Below are 15,075 nucleotides of genomic sequence, written 5' to 3' on the forward strand. Positions count from 1 at the left end.
AAATCGCAGCAGGTAGAGTGGTGGCCGAGTCCACTTTCAGGTACCCGGAGGGCACAAAAGGAACCTGCAATGCACTTTATATAAAAAAGACAAATAAAAAAAAAACGATGTAATGATTTATTTAACGAATCATGGTAAAACATGTTTTCTCAATTACTTATTCAAAAACAACCAGGAGTGGCCTTTAAAATGCTGTAACAGGAGAATAACATAAAAAACGAAACCGCACGACACGCGTCGTCCGGTTTTCGTCCTCTATGTTATTCTCCTGTAACACCGTAACTTAACCAGCAAGCTCCATTTCCACGAGGGCATTTAAAAGTGTCGCATAAATTATGTTTGTTTATCAGACTCGGAGGATCTTTGATCTAAGATAATCATCATCAGTTCGGTGACCATTCAAATATGTTATTTAGAATTACAATGTACTTATGTGGGTCATGTTGCAATTCAAGTGATTAATAGAGACGTTAATAGAAATCAAAGCAGATTGAAGTATTTGTGGAGAAAAAAAATATTTGAGATATTCTTCATTGAGTTTTCTCATTTTTCTAGCCTGATTCAGACACTGAACACACAATGTTCTCAGAAAACATTGCCTTTCATGATGCGCAAAAAGGTGTGGTCCTCTTTTCAGGCGCCTTGTCAAAGTCTCGGGAGCATGTCTCCGCTGAATTCGATGCCGACACGCTTTCAAGATATTAGTGAAGTGCAAGCAAAGAGTCACTCTTCTACGTCGCATTTCGGAATGGTCGGGATGCCGAATAAGTACACAGAAGTGCGCAGGCAATATGGTTTAAAACGGACATTCAAAATCCTCCTTATTTTATATATAATCGTGAATTCATTGAATGGGTGAGGCATGTTTATTACATAACCAACGGAGGCGGTGTGATTTCATCGCTTGTTCATGACACAGGCTGTGCTCTAAACTATTTTATAAACACTTTAAATATCATTATTACAACAAAAAACACTTGGCACGTATTTCGCGATGGCTATTATTATAAAATTATTAAAACTGTATACATTCTAAGGAATTACCTCTCACCATTCACATTGACGTTTCTGAGTAGAAGACACTTCTTGGAGTCCAGATAACCGACGTATGCCTCCTGAGTTTCATTCCCTACAAATAAAGAATAATTAATTTATTTAGGGTAGTTTTGCTCTAACAGAGACGACCTCGGTAAAGTTATTATGGGGAAGTAACCGAAAGTATAAGGAGAGGGTTGAACATTACACAGTAAGTGTTCTTGGAGCATGAAGTTGCATCGTCAAGGTTGTACTCATATGAAAGCTTTGAAATGGGCGCAGCCCACCCATGACACAGAAATTAATTTTACTATAAGCTCCAGTTTTGAATCAAGATTGGTTCTTAAATATATTGTAATGTTTGTAACATTTATTTATTTATTCTTTTATACACCTGGAGTGTTTATTATTGTTCTAGCTACGGTTATTCTCGATTTCTTTATGGCAATATTTTATACGATGCTACCTAGTAGTACATTTTTTGAAGTTTAGCCCAGCTGCGTTTGTTACGCAAACGCTTAAGTCATTTCCTTCGTCACCTAGCACGAAAACAAATTAATTACGCGAAGAAATCATCGGCAAAATAAACGTAGCTGCGCCACAGTTCCCGTGTCTAGAATAATGTTTGTTGCACGATTCAGAGAAAGAGAGATACAAAAATTCAAATATGATGAAGCGAGAAGGCAAAAGGCGGGGGGGGGGGGGGGGGGGGGGGCTGAAGAAGATATATTAAAAGTGTAATTAGGTTTCTTAGTAAATTTGAAGCTATTACTGCATTGTCTTTTCCGAAATATATAGATCAAAATATGCTTCACTAAAGGAAACGCAGGACGACCAGTCGAGCAGAGATACAGTCTGGACGGTGAGGAACCATTTTATCTCTCTAACTTATCAATCTGGCCTATCAACATAATCTCTGATTAAGCCATAGTGGCGCTAACACACCTTGTTCGAAGTTGAGCAGTGAAACTAAATATCGCGATGCGCGTTTTTTAAGAGTGGTTATAGAAGCCGACCGCCACTTCATGCGAAGTGACCTCGGCCGGTGAGGACCTGACATCAGTAGTTGCTCAGATGGTGCAGATGCAAGAATTACAGCTTGAACATCAACGACACTGGGGCTCGACACCGCAGCTGAAGCCATCACGCGTTTTTCGCTTGGACATTCAGGTGCTGCTCATTTCGGCTATCGTCCCGCCGAAGCTCTTCGTGGCTTTACCCACTGACGCCCCTGGTCCCAGTGATGAAGCTGATCAATCCCTGGAGCATAACTCGACAACAGTGCCGTTTTTGCTCGCCCCGCTGTGCCTGGATACTTCCATCTATTCCACCTGGCAACCAGGAACATCGTCGGAGGACTTTCTACAAAAGCAGCTTCTACTCGTCGGCCAGTTCGGGCTCGACACCGCAGCGGAAGCCATGACGCGTTTTCGGTTGTACATTCAGGTGCTGCTCTTTTCGGCTATCGTCCTGCCGAAGCTGTTCGTGGCTTTCCCGGCTGACGTCCGTGGTCCCAGTGATGATGCTGATCAATCCTTGGAGCATGACGACAACAGTGCCGTTTTTGCTCGCCCCGCCGTGCCTGGACACTTCCATCTACCCCGCCTGGCAACCAGGAACATCGTCGGAGGTAAGGAGGTAGAGTGGCTTAGTGCGATAAACCGGGGTTCCGGTCTGCACTCGAAAGTGACCCCCATAAGGCCGCTGCCATTGTACGCAAATTTGACCCGACGTCACATGACCAAACCAAAGACGTGACGTCACAGGAAAGATGGCAGCGCCCATGCAGCGGCTGGCCCCAGCTGTGCCCGAGCGTTGGCCGGAGCTTGTCGGATGCTTTGTTCGTTGTCGTTCGTCTCGGCGGGTTGATTTTAGGGGCGGAAGCCATCATATGAGGTTGTATGAGGCCGGTCGAAAGCGACTTCGGTGTTCAGCGTGGTGTCTGACCTAGGTATAACGTGAAAATACGGAGGAACGGTGTGCATTTCGCTAGTGACCGACGAGGATATTGCCACGAAGGAGACAATCGGCCCTACGTTGCTCGGGCCTCGGATTGAATCGGCCACCGTTAGGATAAATTTTAAGTTGACGTTTTCGTGCTCTCGGTGACCATCGGAACCTTCGAGATCTCCAGTAAAGCGTGTGCAATATTTTTGGATACACAGTTTAGCGACGGAAATTGCGTGAGTCGTGCTTGGCAGTGTGCAATCGTGGTGCCGCTTTGTTCAAATGACCGAAGGCTCACTTTGGTTGTGCGGTGCACCGGAGAGCTGCATTTCCGCTTGTAGTTCCCGTGCCGTGCTAAATGATACTCTGCTGCTTCCCAAATTGTTCCGGCGTAGACGTGCACTTTTACGGAGCACAAGTGTGCGGCGCACCGAAGAGATGCCTTCAAGCTGGTAGTTCCTCTGCCGTGCTTTAGGTGATGCTGCGCTGCCTACTAAATTGTTCTGGCGTAGATGTGCACTTTCACGGTGCACAGGTGTTGCAGTTGGTATTGATTCCGCTGTCTGCCGCACGTTTCGTCGACACCAAAGTTACATCAACACTCGTTACGCGAATTGCAAGCTGTATGGACATTTCATCGCGCGTGCATACCTACCCAGTCCACCTGTTCACGCCGCTTTGCGACGGCAATCTGCAGCGGCTGATTACCAGAAAAGTGGTCCCACATCGATTTCAGTCCAGCCCGTCCACGGCAGTCGCCAGACCCCGAAGGAGAGGATTTATTCGGACAGAATGCCACTAAAGCAATGCAGCTTCTTTAGTGGTCAGGATAGACTCTTTTCTGTCTGTTTTGTTATATTGTCACGGATGCTTGCTCCAGTCCTTTTTTCTATCAATATTTTCTATTCTGGAAAGTTCCAGGCCATGCTGATCTGTCATTGTATGTTCTGGCGGAGGTGCTGCGCACTTTACCTATAGCCCTTCACTCTGTGTGGACCCTGGCGACTCCTCAGCCGAGTTGCCCGATAACAAGACACGGGTGGCACATTATCCCGAGGCTTAAACCTCCGGCGAGCCTTGAACAAAGTCCTATCCCGAGCCTGGCAGAAAAACCGCAAGACGAGCGAGAACCGCAAGGACGAAACTCGGAAATACAACACGAAGAACTTGAAATCCAGAACCACCGGAATTAGGTCTTTTGCCAGAAAAACCGAAGCTGACTAAGCCAACAATGACAAAACTGTTGCAGCAAATCACGTCCGCTCGCTCCCACCATCGTTTGCATGCCCGTCGCACCTCGCACTCTGATGCCCTTTCACGTAAGGTGCATAAGACGTCAAGGGCTGGATTGAACAATATGACCGTGTCGCCTGCACACTGGGTAGAGGGACAACCAGCTCCTGCAGAGCCTATACTTTTCGTGGAAGAAACTGCGAGGAACTGGTTTGAGAACCACGAATCCTCGTTAACGTCGTGGGAAGTTTGCAAGATCGAGCGGAAGTGCACGTTCATCAGCCAAAATTGACGAGAGAGAGCCGAATTCCTGATTCTGTCCAGGGCACGGCCCCGATGAGAGCGTCACCACCTTCGTGGAGGATGTTTTGCTTCTGATCGAGCCCCCACGCCAACCCGGATGCTACAGAAAACAAGAGGCTAAGAGTCCCATGTCCCTCATGTGAGGGACAACACCTTCGGCAGCCTTGTCCGCAACCCTACGACAACAGTCGAAGGGTTCATGTCAATGAGGCTTCCAACATTGAATGTACATTGCAGGCCCGAGCCTCTCACTATCAACAACTCCTTAGCGTCTCGACACTCGAGTCGTCCGGCTGCAACTTCGACGCCAGCCCCCCAGGCATCCGTGACATCATCCACAATGGTGTTCAGGAGGAAATAAGGAAGCTAGTTCCTGCCCTCAGTTGCCCGGCTTTTATTTTGATCGCCGAAATTGTTTCAGAAGAAGTTCGACAGGCATTTCAACTGGAGACTTCTTCGAGCGAAGCGGCATCTGACGAACCGAGGGCGACTTATGCCACAAAGTCACAACGACCACCACCGGCTACCTGTTACTCCAATGCCAATTCCCGATATCGAGAAGAATCAGTGTAGGTCCGCGCTGAACAAAGTACACCGAGGAAAACGGAGGTACTGCGAATGGCCGACCGAAAACCACTCTGCTACCACTGCATGAGGCCGACCATGTCTACTGGAGGTGCCCGTACCAATGAATTGGCCTGCAAGGGTTCGAGCCGAACGACCCTCGACCACGTCTCGACGAGCGTCCGGGGAAGATTGAGGATTATTTTCGGCGGTCTTTGTCCCTCGTGCCGACATTACCCCGAAGCTCGTGACCTACTTCATCTGGACGGGAGGTAAGCACGACAAAGCAGGTGAGCGGCAATGCAAGGAGAGTTGATCTGGTGTCGGTTGTCGTCCAAGGACAATACGTAATAATTTGCTGACACTAATTATCTGTGTCCACGCCACGAAGCACACAATTTCCAACTTTGAGGGAGAATGCCGCTCAGTGACCTTAAGAAATAGAATGCTTGGTTACTCTCAAAAGTGGGCTGCAAGCATCACGAGACTTCACTTTGCCACACAAGATTTGCACAAGTTGCAGTGGTCGTGCGATGCAGAATAAATCTCCATTACGAAATTGAAGTGGAATGGCTTGAATAGCAAACAAACGTTGTTGTCAGCTATCAAGTCAACGGTACAGCAAAAGGCACAGCCACATAACCAATACATGCCCGACCTTGCTGCATTGATACAGAAAACTACCAGGAAAATTTTGCGGATTAGAAGCCAGCCCTGCAGCTTCAGTGCATCAGATGTCAGTGGGCGCACATGACGTATGATTGCAAGACGACATGAGTCGGTCAAAGTTGCTACTCGACCAAACTGAACACCGACCTGCCAGGAGCGTCCTCACACAACAAGGTTTACAGGTATTACGACTAAACGCCTGACAGGAGACTGTCGCAGAAAGAACTCGTTCTGGAACCATCAACTAAGAATCAATAATTATGTAATCCAGTGGAACTAAACATATTTGATACACTAACCAGATAAACCTATTTCCGCATGCCTTTACGCCTTGAGAGTTTATACACTAAGAATTGTGTTCACCGCACGTGCAGGTCCTTTTGAGGACACTCGTATCTCTGACAGTTCAATATTAATTAATGGGACATACCAGACTGGCAGACTTGTTGCATTGGGCTGCACTCATTCAACTTCTCCTGGACATGTTGCACATCCGAAAACCAACTCCAGTAATGTGAAAATGTTATTTATTAATTTATTCCCTCTAGGGGCCTTCGTAGGCATTGCGGAGAGGATACTTAAAACTACACACATGATAATAACATTAAAGCACACTGCTGTAACTTGTTAATTGCAAAAACAAACACACCTCTGAGCATATACTTTAATAGTATGTGTCGAGGCATTGTTATATAGCAGGACACTTCCTATACGCATGACACAATAGACCCTTTGCAGAACCTCATCAAGCAACACAACTGTTACCATTTTTTTCGACGTAAAGCACACAAATGGGCCCCAGTTCACGTCGAATGCTAATGCAGCATTCGAGTCCAATAGGCGCTGAGCCGAGTTCACAGTGATGGCGGACGTAACCTTCTTGTCGAACAAATGACCAAAGTATGAAGGCCTGGGGTAATTAGAGTAGTAGCTACTGTAATTCGCTTCATCACAATTTGGCAAACAGCAAAGGCTACAGTCTCGGTGAGCCAATATGCACGTTGGAAAGAGGCACATGACAACATGTCATTCAGTGTGCTCGTCTGCAGAGATTTGTCACACACCTTCGCTCTGTCTCTGATTGGCTCGAGGAGGCTGTGGCGGTTGACCTTTTCCAGGTTACGATGATATGAAGTATAGGCAACCCACACTTTTAAAAAAAGTCTATTGAAGAGACCGAAAGGAATGGTCAACACTTTTCAACAAGACTGCTCTTCAGGCAAGGAATGAACACAAATATGAATCATCTTATCCAGGTAATTAGAGCAAGTAAATAATTGACCGACGAATACAATGCGCTCTTGATGAAAAAGTATTGCTGCAATAAATCCTACGAAAGTGAAAAAGGTGCAGTTAATCCATGCATACACCAAAACAGTTGTTCTTATTGCAAGTCGAATAGCTTTGAAGCAGGTGCCTGCAACGGTTTATTCATCCCCACTCAATAAAACGTCATCCTACACTGTAAACGAAAAATAGCCCGGATGGGGGTTTTAAAGAATAAGATACCGATTAAACTCCCAAGCCTAAAGCATTCACTCCCGCACATGGGAGTACAAAAACTAGAAACCACCACTTTACTCTGGTCGCTAAGAGACGAGGTATAAAAGCGACAACACCTGATTTTACTCCCCTTTTAAACTGGAGTTCTTGTATGACAACCCTCCGCAAGACGAAATGGGAGTTGAAAATACTCCCATCCGTCCACCCGTCTGCGGGAGATCGGCCGCCATTGACGCAGCCGGCGTTTCCCCCGTCCCGCTCAGTCCCGGCTCTGGCACCAACGGGTTTCCCGTCGTGGAGGGGGTCGTTATAATGGGTCCAAGACGTTTTGGGGCTGGTTTTTGTCCAAAATCCCGACGCTCTCGAACAACAAATATTACACCAGTGAAAAACCAATCACAAAATACGAACTTTTCGCTCAATCTGGCGAATACTCAAAAGTTGAGGGTACTATGGGGAAGCAGAAGACAATCCAGCTCTTTTCGGGCAGACTCAAGTATAGTGCAACCATTGTGTGTTGTTTAAAGGCCCTTTCACACGGTGCATTTTTCTGGCGCATCTTGACTCGCGAAACGAGTTTCGTGAAATGAATGCGCCGTCTGAACAGGACCGAAAAATGTGCGTCTGCATCTCCCTGGGTTTTCACGAAAAACACAGCCAACGGCCTCTCGAGAAAGCTTTCACGCGATCTCAAAAGGATAAGCGAGCCGTTGGCGGGGCCCAGTGGCGGATTAAGAGGGAGGGGAGGGGGGGGGGGGGGGCGGTCTGTCCAGATGTTCTGACTTCCTCTTGATCTGTGCATGTGTAAAAATTTAGGGCGGGAAAACAAAGGGAAAGGGTGGGGGGGGGGGGGAGGGGGGTTTCAAAAGACATCTGATACGCTAACCTCCCCACTCTGGAAATACCTGCGTCGGTACCTGGCGGGACCAGATTTCTTCCCGATTCCAAGCCACAGCAGAAAAAAAGTAAATAAACACGGCGCGATCCACGGATGGATACGTAGGTTGCGTTTTCTTGGTCCACACGAGTTCGGGTGCGCACAGGTCGGTGGCGCGTGGCAGCTTTCTCGATTTTTGTGCACTCGTAGCGACGAGCGCGAACGTTGCACGCCGCCGCCAAGAATGCTCTATTCGCGTCATCAACGAGCCCGGAGAGCGCTGCCCGACGGCGGTGACCACAGGCGGTGACTACCCAGAAGCCCACGCGCAAGCGCCCCATTCGGGAATTCGGGGCAGCTGGGGCCAGTGTGGTGCTCGAGGCGCTCACTTCTGAGATCTGAATCTGCCGTTCTTGCTGCGTGTCGTCTGCTGTACGCGTTTTTCCGTGCTGGTGTGCATTTATAACGTTCGTGCGCTCGACTGGGCGATTGTGCGCGTGGACGTGGACTGCTCCGAGGATGTGCTACCGCCGTTAGGCCTATCTGTCCAACGAGCCCGGGCCCATAGGCCTAACAGCCGGTGGTGGTGGTGGTGTGCCGGCGAAAGCGGAAAGCTCCATGACGCGTCAAAGGTAGAGTTAGTTAGAATTAACGATGACCTCATGTGTGTTCTATATTTTATCATGTGCTAGTCGTACGTTAAGGCAGCCGTTCCCGGTCGAAACAAGCGCCATCGAATGTACGGGAACGGAATTCGGGGCAGCTGGGGCCAGTGTGGTGCTCGAGGCGCTCATTTCTGCGAACTGAACCTGCCGTTCTTGCCGCGTGTCGTCTGCTGTCCACGTTTTCCCGTGCTGGTGTGCATACTTAACGTTCGTGTGCTTACTGGGCGATCGTGGACGTGGACTGCTCCGAGGATGTGCTACCGCCATTAGGCCTATCTGTCTACGAGCTCGGGCCCATAGGCCTAACAGCCGGTGGTGGTGGCGGTGGGGTGCCGGCACAAGCGGAAATCCCCATGACGCGCCAAAGGTAGAGTTAATTAGAATTAAGGATGACCTCATGTGTGTGTGCTATATTTTATCATGTGCTAATCGTACGTAATGGCAGCCGTTCCCGGTCGAAACAAGCGCCATCGAATGTACGGGAGCGGTGGACCCAATGAAACATTTTAACCAAGCCGGCCAGAAATTTTCATCTGGAGTGTCTCGGCGAGGTAAACGATAGTAGCGGTCCGCGATGAAAGTGGGACTGAATTTTTGCATTGTTTGCAAAGGTTCCGTGAAATGCGAATAAGAACAGTATTTTTTTTATTACTCTCTCCACGTTGTGTAATTAGGCTTCGTCCGCTTTCTTCGGTGTCAGTTTCTTGACTCGGCGAACAGATTGGCCATCCGTCAGAACGAGGTCGCTGTGGAATATCGATTTCATTGAAGCATTCCGGCGGAATCACCAGAGTCGCTTGACACCACTCCGGAAAATCCGCCAAGCAGCTAGTTTCGACAAACCCGATAGTGTGATTTGTGTTTTGTCACATTTGTGTGAGATTTTGGAGAAAATAAATGCTGGTCTGCATTCGTTATCCCCCAACATTTGTTTGTTTTCGATCTGCTAACCACTACCCCGAATCGTTGTTTTGAAGCGGGTTCAAACCACGGGAACGAAAAGGTACCGACTGGGAATCCGACATACGGTACGTGTAAATACGACGCGGTTGCCACGAAGACACGCATGCTCAAGGTGGCAACTCGTCGGGATGCGCTGGCTGGCCGCGCTGATAAACCAGACAATGGCGTAGCCAGGTCGTGTTCAAGGGTCGAAGCACCTTCGAAATTGCATGGTTTTCCTCTTTCCCCCTTTCCCTTTTTCATTGTCAGCTTTTTTTTCTTTTTTTCTTCCTTTTTTTTCTTGTTTTGTGAAGGCATTAAAAGTCCTATGTGCTTCTCTTTCTGTTCGACAACCCACTACGGCGAGGGGCCGGAACATTCCAAAGCAAAGCGAAGATGACAACACTGTCCGTGGACTGCGTGAACGTGAGAAATAGAAGTCCGGCTCCGGCTTTCCGAAGAGCTCTCGCCAAACTCGACAGTGTTATTAGCAACCTAAGCCTTTCTTCGGGCTCGCAGGTGCGGATGACTCCGCTCCTGACGTCATATATATATATATAAGCCGCGAAATCCTGACCTCGAAGGACGCTGGCCTCGCCTCGGAGAATGCAGGCGGCTTGAATAAAGTTCCCCTACTCTTTGAGCCTCAAGGACTCCACGCCACTATCAGGGCAGCGAAACAAAATTTCAAAATAGCAATACTTTGACTTTGCAAACCCTACAACCCTACAAACAGGACGACAAAATGACAAACAGCTTAGCTTTCTTTTTTTCTTTTCGTCCCGTCTTTTATTTGTTTTGGGGGCATACCAAAATGTAAAAAAGAAAAAAAAAAGAAAAAAGCGGGTGAGAAATGCGGCAGCATATGCACCCTAGAAGCACTTTGGAATGCTCATAATTCTTTTGGTTTCAAAGCGTAGCGAGGTTACTTCTTTAATCACTGCAGTGGGTAATGTTTATAATCTCGCGTTCAACACGTGAGTCGTGAAAGTTCCTTTACGTATATAGACTCTCAAAATTAATTCAATAGCCAAAGTTGTCGCTTGACGCTTTTTTAAAGAATGATTATTGACCTACAACTTCAAGCGTGCCATCAACGTCTCCAACACAGTCGGCACATTCACGACAGGCAGCATCGTCCGCCCTAGGCGAGAGCAATGTCATGGCCAACGACGTCGGTATCAATGTCGCAATCCGCGGGTTTGGCCAATCACCAGCCTGTGCGAAGCATTCGTTTCATTAAACAAACTGTCTGAGGAAGTTCTGGTTTGGACACAGATGTGAAGGGACCGCACCGCTTAGCGCGTGTCACCGGTAGAGACAACTTGCCTTGGTCCTTAGGTCTTGTATTCTAATGTCAACCGCCTGCTGCAAATCCTGGCCACCATGCCCGTTAGCGCCGCTGAGGCGGAACGTTCGGTCTCGAGACTCCGAAGACGGGAGCCATACCTGAGAGCATCAACGTCCCCGGAGCGCTTGCTACTCCGTTCTTAGCTCAGACCAGCGCGAGCTCGCTGGCTTCCGCTGTGCTTCGTTTGCGCGCGCCTGCGCGTTCAGGCTTGTGCCAGCAAGGGCAGAAAGCTCGCGCTGAAGGCGGAGCTTCTAGTCTCAGCTAAGGGTGAACGGAGTATAAGGGTTGCGCTTTTGAACATTCACGGGAACATCCAAGACAGCTCCGAAAGGGTCCTCTCGCTTGATCGACCGACCGCGGCTTCCACTAAATGTTTAGACCCCGCAAAACGATAGAAACTGGTACTTTTCTCTGCCACTTTCTCGGAAAACCACAACGAAGAACGGAAAAAATCAGAAACATGACCACAACACGATCATTTCTGAAAAATGTGCGCAGGAACAATGAGCGTGACGTTTCCCTTGCTCGTTGCCCCGGTCAGTGCGCATTGGAGTTTTTATGTGTAATCGTATTCTAAACTTCGCTATTCTTTGGCACTCTTACGTAGTTTTCAGTCATTGGATACCCCAGTGTTCCACAGAGAAGGGAACGCACCGGAATATTTTGTGAGCCTGTCTAGACTTTTTTGTTCAAAGCGCATTATTATATTTTATGATTGCGTGTTTTCGTTGCTCCACAGTAAAGTTCCCCTCTTTAAAGGTCGGAGGGACGAAATAAAAAAGGTTGAATTCTTGTCTTCTGAGAAACAGAAAAATGGCAACTAAAATTGTGTTTGCGGGATTTCTTTTCCTCTTTCTTGATTTGTTTTTCTACTTTTGAATGGTCTGGGCAAAGGGAAGCATCCCCTGAAAACATTTCCTGGCTACGGCACTGGCGGACTGCTTTCTAACTGTTCGCGTACCGGATCGCCGTGCAATGCTCGAAAAGGACAACGAGCTGGCGTGTTATCTCCGATGGGTGGAAAACGCACCAATCTCGCCGTGCCCTTTTATTTCGATATGGCGTAAAATGTGCGTGAAATATCAACAGGTAAAGTGACAAGATTTAGGCACATAAACAAAATCAATCATACTGTGAATTAAAGTCGTCCATCTTTATATTTAATCCCGTGTAGGTATGCCGCGAACTTTTTTCGACCGAAGTTTCGATGATCGATTCAAGTGGTTCAAAAGATTTCGAATTTTTGAACTTTCCATATTGAGAAATTCGACGGAAGTCGAATTTTCGAACTTATTAAACTAAGAAGTTCGACGCTTTCCGAAATTTCGAACTTATTACCCGGCAAAATTCGATGCTTGTCGAACTTTCGACCTTGATAGACTAAAAAATCGATGATTTTCGAACTTTCGACCTTCTTGCACTAAAAAGTTCGAAGCTTTTCGAACTTTCAAACTTCCTACGCTAAGGTATTCGAAAATGTACGAACTTTCGAACTTATTAATCTACAGAATTCAAAAATTGTCGAACTTTCGATTCCTGAAACGTCAAAGGTTTGACGAACTTCGAGCTTTTAGGGTAAAAGTTCGAAGTTCGTCGAACTTAAAAAAACCGGCGGGCGGTTTCATTTGGATTCAAGCAGTGAGGTACATTCGCAATTTTTTTTTCGCAATTTTACATGCGTTGCCACAGTCCTTGCGAAAGACAATGCCGTTTATTTCAATCATCTGGCATGCTTGGTTTTAAAGAAATAGATTCCCGAAGGAGCGAGGAAGGACGACGGGTTTTTGACAATTGTCGTTCGTGCCGTATTTGAAGCGCGCTATAGCCGAAGCTATTTATGGTAGAGATGTTAAACTTTTTTAAGAATGATCTATGTATAGCTTAGGTAAGTGTCGTCTTAAGATATGATTATTGTTGTTCAAGACGAGTTTCGAAGAAATATCAAAACATATACCTACGGGCAATTATGCCCTAAACTTGGTAATTTTTTTCGCCTACATTCTTTAGGTATCGCAGTTAAATTAACACCAGAGACAGTACATATCATTACCATCTCCAGATTACAAGATAATGTATTTCTTTTTTTCCCCCCGTTGAGGAACAAATTAACTCATGGGGGAAGATTTCTATAATTGTTCAAGTTCAGCACGTCATAAAAAAAAACGCATTTTTTTTTCTCAATTTACGTTTTTGGGACGTGTTTCTTTTGGCCTGTGCACATTTTGGTGGGAGAAACTTGTTTCATAGTTCTGGGCCTCTGAATATGCAAGAATACAACACTTCCGGCTGGTTCTTGATAGTTCTTTTTTCTCTCCAGCTTTTTATTTTTGCATTTATTGTTATGTTTATTTATTGATTATTTTTTACCAATGGCACAGTTATTTAGGGCGAAAAGACATAGCTTTGAACTTCCGAGCCACCGAGCATGTGACGAGTAGTGCCTTCTGACAACGAGTTTCTAACCATGACCATCTACGCGATCTTTTATGCAGTGAAGAGCGACAGTAGCTATACATATGCATAAATAATTTCAGATTAAAAGAGGCTAGACCATGCCCTCTTTCCCTGTATTGTTTTCTTTAACAGTCCGAAATATCTGGGAGGGGGGGGGGGGGAGGGATTGGAGCCCCCCCCCCCCCCCCCCCCCTCCGTTTTTGCGCTTCCGACGCCACTGGTATTGTAGAACGCTCCTCGACCTCAAGTTGCATCAACTTCTGTGCTTTTTGCTCGGCGTTTCTTCCGCCCCGGAAAATAAACCTCCAAAGCAATTACAAACAAAAAAAAATGTCAAGATGCAGGCAAGCTGGTGTATGTTGATCATGATACAAAATCCCGAGACTGGGAATGAAATTCGCAAGAAATAGTGTAAAAAGATAGAAAAAAAAGGAACAGGACAACGTCTCAAACTCAGCTGAGTTGAGTTTGAGACGTTTTCCTGAGCTGAGTTTGAGGCGTTGTCCTGTCCCTTTCTTTCTGCCTTCTTACACTTTTTCTTCAAAATTTCATTCCCAGTCTCAGGATTTTGCATCATGTACAAACTAAACTTACTATATGCCAGCGTCACTCGGGCGGCGTTTGATCGGATTACTACCAGCGTGCAAGGGGGTAGGGGGGCAGTTTGCCAGATCACTTCAAGGTTTCTCTGAGCCTCAACCACCTGCCTGCCCCCGGCCGTTTTGAACTGGATGAGTATCGTTAAACAGTGCGTTCGTAGGATCACTACTTCGTGATGCACGTTAATGACCACCCCGGGCTGGCGGTCACAATTACTGATCTATTGTCACACGTCACTCTGCACTGGCAAATATTCCAGCACATCCCGGACACTCGTCGTCTCATTTAATTGCCTGACCAACTTCGCGCAGTCTAAATATCACACCCGAACTTTTCTAAACCTGATTTCGTGAAAACCAGTCTGGCGTGAAAACGTTATTGGAAAGTGAAACTGGTGGCGGAACATGAAAACCCGACTTCGAACTTTGCGCACTTGGACATCAAAAAAATTTAAAACCTTAAAAGTTTTTTTTTTTTTTTTCATTTAGTCTTGAAAGAGAATCGAAACCTTCGACCTTTTCGAACTTTATGTTAAAAGGAAATCGAAATCTTCGAATTTATCGACCTTTGTCTTTACAAATTCGAAACGCTCGAATTTTAGATCTAAAGCAATTCGAAACGTTCAAATCTCTCGAATTTCAAATTAGGGAAGTTCGAAATCTTCAAATTTATCGAACCTCAAGTAAACAAAAATTCGAAATAATCGACCCCAACTTTTAGAAACCGTGAAAGCTTCGAACTTTTCGATTTCGAAACCCCGCGATTTAGGAAAGCTGCGAATTTTTCGATTTCAAACCTCCGTATGGTCGAAAATATAGAAGCCTTTCGAATTTGAGCATCAGTTCGGGTCGAAAATATCGAAACCTTTCGAAATCGACCCTAGGGTGGTTCGCGGCATCCCTAATCACGTGCAAAAATAAATATGTTCAAAA

This window comes from Ixodes scapularis, unplaced genomic scaffold (assembly GCF_016920785.2).
Source record: "Ixodes scapularis isolate PalLabHiFi unplaced genomic scaffold, ASM1692078v2 PGA_scaffold2__306_contigs__length_199485367, whole genome shotgun sequence".
In the NCBI taxonomy this organism is placed as follows: Eukaryota; Metazoa; Arthropoda; class Arachnida; order Ixodida; family Ixodidae; genus Ixodes; species Ixodes scapularis.